Source organism: Triturus cristatus, chromosome 12 (assembly GCF_964204655.1).
Source record: "Triturus cristatus chromosome 12, aTriCri1.1, whole genome shotgun sequence".
Classification (NCBI taxonomy): Eukaryota; Metazoa; Chordata; class Amphibia; order Caudata; family Salamandridae; genus Triturus; species Triturus cristatus.
In genome coordinates this window covers 818091654-818103774 of record NC_140595.1, presented here as the reverse complement: position 1 = coordinate 818103774, position 12121 = coordinate 818091654, and the positions used below count along the sequence as shown (strand labels likewise).

At 51.8% G+C, this 12121-nt stretch overlaps 1 protein-coding gene across 1 annotated transcript in view; it reads left to right on the top strand.

The window, feature by feature from the left end:
- The window catches only part of TMEM95 (transmembrane protein 95), a 552801-nt gene that overhangs the window by 47169 nt on the left and 493511 nt on the right, over positions 1–12121 (top strand). The gene's annotated exons all lie outside the window — the stretch shown is intronic.

Genomic DNA, 12121 nt, shown 5'->3' with positions numbered 1-12121 from the left:
GTGGTGCCCCACCGCGCGCCGAAATGCAAGCCGAGATTGAAGCGGCCGAGATGCGCTCTGCGCTTGGGAGTGCACCGAACCTCAGAGCAGGAGGTTTGCAGCTCAGAGCGGGAACAAGGAATAGCGCGAAGGCAGTGCTCCCCCTTGCCTGGTGACTAACGCGAGCTCTCCCCTACCTGTCCGCCTTCGGGCGGTGCACCGGTCCGTCAGCCTCGTCACCACTGTGGAGGTGGTACAGTAGTGCTCCATGGAACAGATGGACAAAGACCGTAGGGGGTTATTACTCTTCCTTTATTTAATTATCGCTGCTACATAGGGGAGAGCTGGGCTAGCGGCCGCGGTGTGTATTTCCCAACTCTGCCCCCCCCCCGCGTCACGTTCCCACGTGATGCCTCGCGTGGGTCACGTGACTGCGGGAAGCTAGACCGCCTCACTACAGCCACCCTCTGCTACTCCTGCCGTGCAGTGGTGGAATCTGCGCTGTGAGTGAAGTCGCTGATGTCATGGGTGGAATCTGCACTGTGAGTGAAGTCGCTGTTGTCATGGGTGGAATCTGTGCTGTGAGTGAAGTCGCTGTTGTCATGGGTGGAATCTGTGCTGTGAGTGAAGTCGCTGTTGTCATGGGTGGAGTCTGTGCTGTGAGTGAAGTCGCTGTTGTCATGGGTGGAATGTGTGCTGTGAGTGAAGTTGCTGTTGTCATGGGTGGAATCTGCGCTATGAGTGAAGTCGCTGACGTGATGGCGGTATTCGTAGCACTGGACGTCTGTAGAGCAGCCGACACGTTTCAACTTGAGCCTGTTTCCTCAAAACAAACAACAAACGGCCTGACAGGCGGGGATGTTTATGGATGGGCATCACCGAAATCGTGCATTTTTCTTGCCCATGTCTCCCATGCCCCACATGGCAGACATGGGATGAGAAAAGAAACTCTGACTAGGACGAGACAAAGGCCACTATGACCCAGCGGTCCTGTGACGGATGGTCCACTGGGCCAGGGGTCACTGTTGTCCGCCAATGGTAACCTCAGCAGCCTTCCCCCTCTGAATGTGATGGAGTAGCTTGTAGTGTTGGAGGACGACTGCTCTACGACCTTCCTCCCACTCTGCCTGGCCCTTGACAGGTCCTCGTTTCAGGCTCTGTTCTGAGTGACTTGGAGTGTGAACTGGCAACTAATATTGTGCATTGGCATTACACTCACAATATGGCCGCCTCCTGCACATCTCCGCCCACCCCAGCCAAAGACGTCATGACAGGGGAGTAGCACAAGTCTCCACAGCCCCTGGGTGCAGAGGGACACCTTCAGGTGCCCGATTGAGGCCAAGGTCAATGAATATCTCTGTGATATGGGAGTCCCAGGGGATCCCTTATTGCATTCTGCACGGGGGACCCATCATTTTGCGCTACGCTGCTGCATCAGGAGTGCACTGGGACAGCTGTCCTTTGCTCCCGGATCGGAGGCATTCTTTCCAGCACTGTGCTCTCTGCCCCGCCGAAGCAGCCATGCCTGCCGGTCCCTTCTGGTCCAGGGCAGCCAGCAATAGGCATGCGCACTTGCAGCCCATCCTAAGGATGTGCAATCACACTGCATCAGATTGCAAGCCTCTACCATCTCTTCCCACTGTCTTAGCTGCTGTCAATGGTGGTCTCTCTTTAAGCCTCTTATTTCATGGAAAAGTCTTCATCGGGGCACGCACAACGATGATGGGACCAGGCTCCAGCGCATTGAAGGCTCCGTCTGAGTCTTAAGAGTTTAGATGTACTACATGGTTCTGCAGGGGCTCCACTGGCTCCCAGTAGAGGAGTGAAGAAGTCTATAAGATGCAGGATCTTGACCAGTAGTCATTGAGCATGCAATGGAGGAGGCTCTCTTTACAATTCTGGCATTTTGCTGGTCCTGGCGGTGACCTAGACTGGCAGGGCTCTCAGCTTCCAGACACAATACCTTTGGAGCTGTGCCAGCCATAACATCCTATGTCGATACCCTTGCACCATGAAGCGCCAATCATTCAGTTATTTGTAAAGCACGACAAATCACCCGCGAGGGTCTCGAGGCACTGTTGGAGGTGTTTTGCTCATTCAAATACCCAGGTCTTGAGTCCTTTCCTGAATTGCTGTACCGATGGGGAGGTTCTGAGGTGCACGGGGAGGTTGTTCAAGGCTATTGGCTGCCAGATGGGAGAAGAAGCGTCCTCCACTGTTGGCTCTGCAGATCCGGGGGATGTCTGCGAGGAACAGGAGGCAAATTGTAGGTGTCTGGTTGGTTGGTGGAGGGTCAAGTGCTTGTTGATGTATGTTGGTCCAGTGTTGTGTAGAACTTTGTAAGCATGGGCCAGCATCTTGAACTGGCACCTTTTCGGGATGGTGAGCAAGTGTAGCTTCTTTTGGATATGTGTGATGTGGGTCCGTCTAGGGAGGTTGAGGACGAGTCTTGCTGCCAAGTTCTGTATTGTTTGTAGTCTTTTCAGCAGATGTACGGTGATTCCTACATAGAGGTTACTTCCTTAGTCCAGTCTGCTGTTGGCGAGGGCTTGTGTGACGGTCTTTATGGTGTCGATTGGGAGCCATCTGGAGAACTTGCGAAGCATGCGTATGGTGTGGGAGCAGGCGTATGAGACAGTGTTTATCTGCTGTTTCATAGATGACTTGCAGCCCAGGATGATTCTGAGGTTTCGTGCGTGGTCCGCCGGAGCAGGGGACGGACAGAGTTCTGCAAGCCACCAAGTGTTGTTCCATTATCGGGTGTTTTTTTCCAAAGACAAGGACTTCTGTCTTGTCTGTATCCAGCTTGAGCGTTGATACTACATTAGTGGAAGTTGGCTCTTGTGGTGGTAGGGTCTTCTGTCGGTGAGAGGATGAGCTGGGTGTCGGAGTAGGAAATGATATTGAGCCTGTGTGATCTGACGATTTTGGCTAGGGGGGTCGTGTATATGTTAAAGAGGGTGGGGCAGAGGGATGAGCCTTAGGGGATGTGCTCTTTTTGTGGTTGGGGTTGAAAGGAGGGAGCTGGATTTTCTGGGTTCTTCTGGTGAGGTATGAGGTGATCCATTTGAAGGCTTGTCCCTGGATTCCGATGTGGTGGAGTCTTGATCAAGATGTTGTGGGAGATGATGTTGAAGGGTGCTGATGGTCCAGTTTTGCTGATGTCCAGGAGAGCCCTAATGTCCTCAGTGGCTTCGATCAATGCTGTGGTTTCCTCGGAATCTGAATTTAGAGGGGTTCAGGAGGTTGTTGCTTTGCAGGTGTTTGGTGAGTTGCTGGTTGATTGCCTTCTCGAGGACCTTAGCTGGAAAGGGAAGCATGGGACTCTTCATGTGGAGCATTGGTCTCTTCAGGTGATTCATGGGTCTCTTCAGGTGGGCCATGGATCACTTCAGGTGGGCCATGGATCTCTTCAGGTGAAGCATGGGTCTCTTCAGGTGGGCCATGGGTCTCTTCAGGTGATGCATGGGCCTCTTGAGGTGAAGCATAAGGCTTGTCAGGTGGAGCATGGGTCTTTTTAGGCAAAGCATAAGTCTTGTCAGGTGCAGCATGGGTCTCAGCAGGTGGTGCATGCATTGGATCAGGTGAAACATGGGTCACTTCAGGTGAAGCATGGGTCTCTTAAGGTGGAGCATTGGTCTGTCCTGGCAGAGTATGGGTCTCTTCAGGTGAATCATGGGTCTCTTCAGGTGGAGCATGGTTCTCTCCAGGTGGAGCATGGGTCTCTTCAGGTGGAGCATGGGTCTCTTCAGGTGAAGCATGGGTCTATTGTGGAGCATGGGTCTCTTCAGGTGGAGCATGGGTCTCTTCAGGTGGAGCATGGTTCTCTTCAGGTGGAGCATGGGTCTCTTCAGGTGGAGCATGGGTCTATTGTGGAGCACAGGTTTCTTCAGGTTCTGGTGGGGGATGGGCCGAGGGAGCCCCTTCAGACTGCATTGGCTCCGTGCCTCAACCAGGGTCCAATCTTAAGCTGTGACCTGGATCACGAACCTGTGCTCGGGAATCCAGCAGCTCACTTGCAGCCAGACTAAAGATTTAGAATCCTTCACTCCAGGGAGAAGCTCCTTCTTAGAGTTCCGCAAATACCAAGAAAAACCCTTGCTTTTTACACCTTTGTGAGTTCAGGCCCTGTAGAAAAAAGTTCCTGTGTTTCAGGACACCACTAAAAAGGTACAGAACTGACCCTGCGTCTGATCGGCATGCTGCAGTGCTTAGAAACTCAGGTTTGGAAGCACTATATTAATATAATTATTTATTTTATTTCTATTGAATTGTAATTGCATTTATATAGCGCTTACTACCTTTATAGAGTCCCTGGAGCGCTTTATGGCGAGTAGCACACTACTCCAGAACCCTAAGTTAGTGGTTAACTTTCCGGTTTTTGTTCCTCTTGTTTTTTAAAGCGCTCACTTCTGGCCCGTAGCCACCTCGTAGCACTGAAGACAGCTGTGAGGAGATGTGGCCTAACGGCCAGAACTACCGACTTTGGAACTTGGGAACCAAGTCTGAGTCCCGGCCTCAGCTCAATATCCTGTGATTCTGGGCGATCACTTGCTGTCCCTAGGCCTCAAAATAGATAAATAAAAAGATCTGACCTTGTGTAATGTTCTCTGGTGCTCGTGTAAAGCGCTCCAATGCGCTCGGGACGAGTTAGTGCGCTATATAACTGCAAAAACAGAAATAGTGCCCAGGGAGTTTAGAGGAACTCATTCTACATGATGGTCAATCCGATGTAGCAAGAAAGGAGCTAAGCTATCTTGTTAGCATACTTATTCATCGGCGGTGCTCCACCCCTTTTAGGGGACTACCGGTGGATTACTGAAGAAGAGGGGAGGCCTGGTGCCCGGCTGTATGCACCATTGAATGAATGATTACTGAAGAGGAGGGGGGGCCCGGCGCCTAGCTGTATGCACCATTGCATGAATGATTACTGAAGTGGAGGGGAGTCCTGGCGCCTAGATGTGTGCACCATTGAATGAAAGATTACTGAAGCGGAGGGGAGGCCTGGTGCCCGGCTGTATGCACCATTGAATTAATGATTACTGAAGAGGAGGGGAGGCCTGGCCCCCAGCTGTATGCACCATTGAATGAATGATTACTGAAGAGTAGGGGAGGCCTGGCGCCCGGCTGTATGCACCATTGAATGAATGATTACTGAAGCGGAGGGGAGTCCTGGCGCCTAGATGTATGCACCATTGAATGAAAGATTACTGAAGCGGAGGGGAGGCCTGGCGCCTAGCTGTATGCACCATTGAATGAATGATTACTGAAGAGGAGGGGAGGCCTGGTGCCTAGCTGTATGTACCATTGAATGAATGATTACTGAAGAGGAGGGGAGGCCTGGCGCCTAGCTGTATGCACCATTGAATGAATGATTACTGAAGAGGAGGGGAGGCCTGGCGCCCGGCTGTATGCACCATTGAATTAATGATTACTGAAGAGGAGGGGAGGCCTGGTGCCTAGCTGTATGCACCATTGAATGAATGATTACTGAAGAGTAGGGGAGGCCTGGCGCCCGGCTGTATGCACCATTGAATGAATGATTACTGAAGCGGAGGGGAGTCCTGGCGCCTAGATGTATGCACCATTGAATGAAAGATTACTGAAGCGGAGGGGAGGCCTGGCGCCTAGCTGTATGCACCATTGAATGAATGATTACTGAAGAGGAGGGGAGGCCTGGTGCCTAGCTGTATGCACCATTGAATGAATGATTACTGAAGAGGAGGGGAGGCCTGGCGCCTAGCTGTATGCACCATTGAATGAATGATTACTGAAGAGGAGGGAAGGCCTGGCGCCCGACTGTATGCACCATTGAATGAATGATTACTGAAGCGGAGGGGAGGCCTGGCGCCCAGCTGTATGCACCATTGAGTGAATGATTACTGAAGAGGAGGGGAGGCCTGGCGCCCAGCTGTATGCACCATTGAATGAATGATTACTGAAGAGGAGGGGAGGCCTGGCGCCTAGCTGTATGCACCATTGAATGAATGATTACTGAAGAGGAGGGGGGTCTGACGCCCGGCTGTATGCACCATTGAATGAATGATTACTGAAGAGGAGGGGAGGCCTGGCGCCCGGCTGTATGCACCATTGAATGAATGATTACTGAAGCGGAGGTGAGGCCTGGCGCCCGGCTGTATGCAACATTGAATGAATGATTACTGAAGCGGAGTGGAGGCCTGGCGCCCGGCTGTATGCACCATTGACTGAATGATTTTTTTTTTTTTTAACTGACAACACATGTTGACATACATATCTGCGCGCCTACAACCCTGAGGCCGGCTGCCTTATCACTGAAGAGCACTTCACATCACAGCTTATCCCACATCCCGGAGGCTGGGCATCGCTGTGTTCAAAGGTTGTGATTTGGTATATCCAGCAAGGATTGCAATCCTGCATGCCATTTCTTGTAGTGTTTACCCCCTAAGGGGCACAGAGTTTTCTACTTTAAACATAACACATAAAAATCCAACACCCTCCCCACCCCCTACCCGAAACTGTTGAGGTGCCCTGTCCGCTACCCACATAAGATGTATCCTCTTACTCAGTGCCTAACCAAGACGTCTCCTCTCAGAAGAGACTACCATACTTTGGATCTATATCAGACAGGTGCACATCAGTGAGTGGCCTTCTGTGTCCTCCCCCCACAGTCAATCCCCTGTAAATTTAAGAACTCTCCTACCCTTCCATCTATACAGCTCCGCGAGCTTCCAAAGGTCGCCCCTCAGTCTGCACAGGGGGTGTCTGGGTCAGGGGCCATCTCGCCGTCCGTCTCAGCCCTTGGCTCCGCAGCTACCCCGCCCCTCCCGAGATAGTCAGCATACAATTCCCAGAAATTCTTTGGTCTGCTCCACGGGGGAAGCAGTTCGCTAAACACCTCTGACTGCGTGCAGCAGTAGAGCACGTCCCGTGCCCACTGTGCCATTGTAGGCAAGGGGCCTCGCATCCAACACAATGCAACCCTACGCTTGGCTATCAGCGTACCCATGTCCACTAGCTTACGTGCTGCCTTTGGCAGCCCTCTAGAGTGTCCAAGCAGAGCCACTGCAGGGTCCGGAGTAAGATCTAATTCTACAATTCCTCCTATCTGCTGAAAGATAGCCTCCCAGAATTTGTTTACGCCTGGGCAGTCCCACGCTAAATGGATGAAATCAGCAGCGGGGTGGTTGCATCTCTCACAAGTCGACCCCTCACGTATGCCGTACCTGTGCAATCTCTCCGGCGTATAATAGACTCTGTTTATAAATTTAAAATGAATCAGCCTATGCTTGCCATGTAATGATATACGACGTATGCCAGCACAGCAATACGCCCACATGGCGTCATCTATTACAGTGTCTAGGACCCTTTGCCAGGCTAATCTAGCCTTAGTGTATTTCTGGGATCTCTGTGACATCGCTATGCTATATAGCTTAGACATCATCCTACGGGGACTTTTGTGTTTGATGAGATTTGACAATTCCAGAACCTCAGGGGGTTCAGCCATATCGTCCCCTAGGTGCTGCCGCCATGCACCCCTCACCCTATGGAATTGAAAGCGCTGTAGCTGAGTAGTGTTCTCCACTGTAGCTGCCACGTCGTCCCATGTTTTAGCTATGCCGCCCGAGAACAGGTCCCCAAGCAAGTGTATACCCAGCTCTCTAAGGGACTGCACCACCCCGCGATCCCTGCAAGGGGTCAACCAGACCGCCCAGTCAAGTGGCATTGCTGGAGAGTATAATAGTGCCCCCGCCGTTTGCTGTAGTATGCTATTCCATGCATGCCGAGTTGAGTTTAGTGAATCTAAAGATCCCGTTCTGCGGTCCGTCGGCTCAAAAATGACCGCAGGTAGCGGCAGAGGAGCTGCAAACAATCTCTCTAGCTTTAGATATGGGACCGATTCCTCGCCATGCATCCAACTATGCGCCTGAGCTCCCTGTGCAATTCTGTAGTATAGCTCCATATCAGGCGCTCCTAGGCCTCCCATATGATAAGGCAACGTCAAGACGCGCCAACTAACACGAGCTTGTTTCCCAGCCCACGCCAGTCGCAACAGGGACTTAGTAAGCCTAGCAAAAAAGGCGCGCGGCAACACAATTGGGATATTGGTAAACAGAAATAAAACTCTGGGAAGCACCACCATCTTCATAATGGAGATCCGGCCCACCAGCGACAGTGGTAGCCCAATCCAGGTCTCCACATCATCTTCAAGTTTATCAATGGCTCTTCCATAGTTCTCAATGAGTACTACTTCGGAATCCATTTGCAGTTGTATCCCAAGGTATCTAACCGAGTCGTCCAACCACTGAAGCGGATACTCCATTTCGAATGGGGTTGTTGACGGTGTCAACGGAAAAGCAATAGACTTAGTCCAGTTTACTTTTAGTCCAGAGAGTGCCCCAAAATGCACCACCTCCCGTAGCACCGGTGCCAAGTTATTCTCAGGCTCCCTGACATAAAGCAGGGTGTCGTCTGCGTATGTGGAGACCACGATCCTGTATGTTGGAAAGCTAACTCATCTAAGGCTATGGTATTCCCGGAGGGCGCACGCCAAAGGCTCCGCAATAAGAGCATACATTATGGGCGACAGGGGGCAGCCCTGGCGTGTTCCCCTAGATATTGGAATAGCTTCCGTAACCAGTTTGCCCAATCGTATCCTCGCAGTAGGTCCTTTATATAACACCCCAATCATTTGTAAGAAGACCGGACCCAATCCCATTTTAGTCAGGACCTGTCTCATGAAGGGCCATTCTACCGAGTCGAAGGCCTTCTCCATATCCAGGAAGACTGCAAGAGCCCTTGAATCCCGCCGCACATGCTGCAGAGTGCCAAACACCGTCCGCAAATTATACGTAAGGTTTCTACCGGGCACGAACCCCGCCTGCTCTGGAGCGACCAGCTCCGAAGTGAGCAGGGCCAGGCGCGTGGCTAAGACCTTTGCAAATAGTTTAGTATCGACATTTAACAAAGATAGTGGCCGATAAGAACTGCACTCCTCCAGCGTCTTACCGGGTTTGGGAATAGCAACCAAAATGGCCGCTCTCATAGACTGTGGCATGTGGCCCGTAACACACAGATCATCAAACAGTGCCGATATATGTGGAAGCAGCAGGTCTATAAAGGATCTATAAAAGGCTACCGTCAGGCCATCCGCCCCTGGGGCGCTATTCGCCTTCATGCCAGCCAGCGCCTCCAGAATTTCATCCTTCTCTATGTGGAGGGCCAGAAATTCCCTATGTGCATTGGTGAGAAAGGATAACTGAATATGATCCAGGTAGTCACGTATGCTCTCTTCCATATCAGTCTGCCGTGAAGCATAGAGAGTAGCATAATACAGCTTGAAACGCGCGGCTATATCTGCTTCCTCCGTTAGCAGCTCCCCATCGTCCGACCTAACCTTGGTAATCGCGGCTCAGCCCCTCCGGGCTTTTAATATATTAGCTAGTACTGAGCCAGGTCTATCGCCCTCCCCATATACCCTGGCAGTGGCCTACTTCCCTAAATGCTGCACTTCCGCATCTGCAGCCTCATGATATTCCGCTAAAAGTACTTTCAGCTCTTCTGCTGTATCCTCCGACGCATCAGACCGTTGCCTAGCCTCTAAGTCCCCCAGCTTGCGCTCCAAAGTCGACAATCTCTGCCGAATATCACGCAATACCCCAGAATGTTTGGCGATTGCTACCCCTCTTATATATACCTTAAATGTTTCCCAGATCGTTTGAAAACTATCCACTGAGCCAATATTGGTATCAAAGAACATTGTGATCGCCTTCGCCATTTCTTCCTTAAAAAGGGGGTCCAGTAGTGAGTATGGGGGAAACCGCCATGTAAATGGTGGTATGGTCTTTCTGGGTGTAGCTAAGGTCAGCAATATAGGGGAATGATCTGAGAGTGTGCGCGGCAGCACCTGACACGCACGGACCTGAGATATAAGAGACATCGATGCGAGACAGTAATCTATACGCGTATGAAGATTATGGTAGGCAGAGTAGTGCGTAAAGCCCCCCTCGGTAGGGTTGAGGGTTCTCCACACATCTGCAAGGGCCATACAGAGCATCTCTCTTCCAATTGTTTTAACTGCTGCTGCCTGTGCTCTAGCCGGGCCTCCCGATCTATCAAGGCCTGGATTCATGACCATATTGAAATCTCCTCCCTACAACATTTGTGCTACTCCGCAGTCCCGAACTATGTTGGCTAGCGCTGCATAAAACTCCGGACAGTCATAGTTTGGGCCATAAACATTCACCAATAATAAGTCCAGTCCCCTACCCTGACACCGCGAGAGCACAAACCTGCCTCCGCCGTCCGCTGACAACAAATGTGCCCTATAATCCGACTTAGGGTTGAACCAAGTCAATACCCCCCCTGGCGTGAGTTGTGAAGCCAGCTGCATGTGTGTTTCCCAGCAGCCCTCTGGTGCGCAGCATATGGCTCTGGTTGGGGAGGTGCGTTTCCTGTAGGAAGGCTATATCAATAGCATGTCTATTGAGGTAGTGTAACACCTTACGCAGCTTCCGATGATCATTCAGGCCTCTAACATTCCAGGCCACCACTCGTACTGAATCAAGCGACCCACATGTAACATTTTTACTAGTCATTACCATCCTGTCTGTAACGCTTAGCGTCTACCTCTGAGTACTGTATGTGATTTGTACAATGAAAACTGCACAACATAGCATACGGACAGTCGGACCTCTTAAAAAGAAACTGGAACCCATTCCCCACCCCCCTCCCACAGCAGACCACCCACAACTCAGCCATGCCGTGTCCCATGTAGGGACTACCCACACCACCCGCCACCCTACCCTGAACAAATTAACCCCCGAAAGTTGTGGTGTGCACTCGCGGGCGGAGGTCGCTCAGTCCTCAGTATTTGACGGTTTATCACCTTATACCTAATTTCGACCACCAAGCGCAGCAAGCGAATTTCTGCCCCACCGCTCTGTACGGATCACAATACTGTATACATCTCTACACAACCCGCAGCCCACATCTGCGCGCCCAGCCCGCGCACCCCCCCTCACCCTTCACATGTTACGTTGTCTGCCGGGGTCCAGGCCTGCGCGCCAGCCCACGCTCCCCAATTCACAGTCTATAGGATATTTGGCAGTCTGCCTCGCATGCAGTGCGACAATATTTCAGTAAGCTTCTATCCCTTCGTCGCTGTAAGCACCTTGCCTCCTTGATTCTCCCCACCCCCCCCCACCCTCTTCTCCACCCTAGTGGCAAAGTGACTGTAACATATGCTTGCCAGTCTTGAAGCTCCAGCGAACTCTCCGCCACCACGCCTTGCAGCTGTCTCTCCGGGCTCCGCCTCCGCTCTTTATTTCAGTCTTTCAACGCCTTCTGCAATGCCTTTGGGTCCAGGAAGATATGGGATTTCCCTTGCCTGTTAACTCGCAACTTGGCCGGATACAGCATCGCATAATCCAGTCCCAGTTCCCGCAGCTGCTTTTTAACTGGGACAAACTGACGCCTTGCCTCCTGCACTTTGGCAGTGAAATCCGGATAGAGCGAGATGGTCGACCCCTCATATACCAGTGTCTTTTTCTCCCGCGCCGCACGTATGGCCGCATCCCTGTCGCGGTAGTTCAGTAGTTTCGCTATAATTGGTCACGGCGGCGCTCCCGGAGGGGGCCTGGGTCCCAGTGATCTATGCGCTCTCTCCACCACAAACATCCCCGAGAAGGCGTCCCGGCCCAGCAGCTCGACCAGTAGCGACTCCACAAAGCACTCCATTCTTCCAGTTGACGTCGTCTCCGGCAGACCTGTAATACGCAAATTACAGCGACGAGTATGTGCCTCAAGGTCCTCTGTTTTATCCTGTAACACCTGCATAAGACGCCCAAGTTGCTTGTGGCTTACATCCAATGAAGTTTGTGCTTCTTCAACTTCGGCAAGACGTTGGTCCGACTGATCTAATCTCTCCGCATGTTTATCAATGCGCTCCCCCATGCGATCCATTCTATATGAGAGTGCGTCAATCTTTGCGCCTAAGGAGTTGATGCCATTCTGCAATCCTCTCTCCATGGAAAGCAGTAAGCCCCGGATATCCTGTTCTTCTTCCGGTGGGGCAGTAGCGCCACTGTCAGCACCCTCGACCGGGACCTGGGATTTGGGGCGTCTCTGCTCAAATGATAACTTCGATTGGGACTTGTCAGAC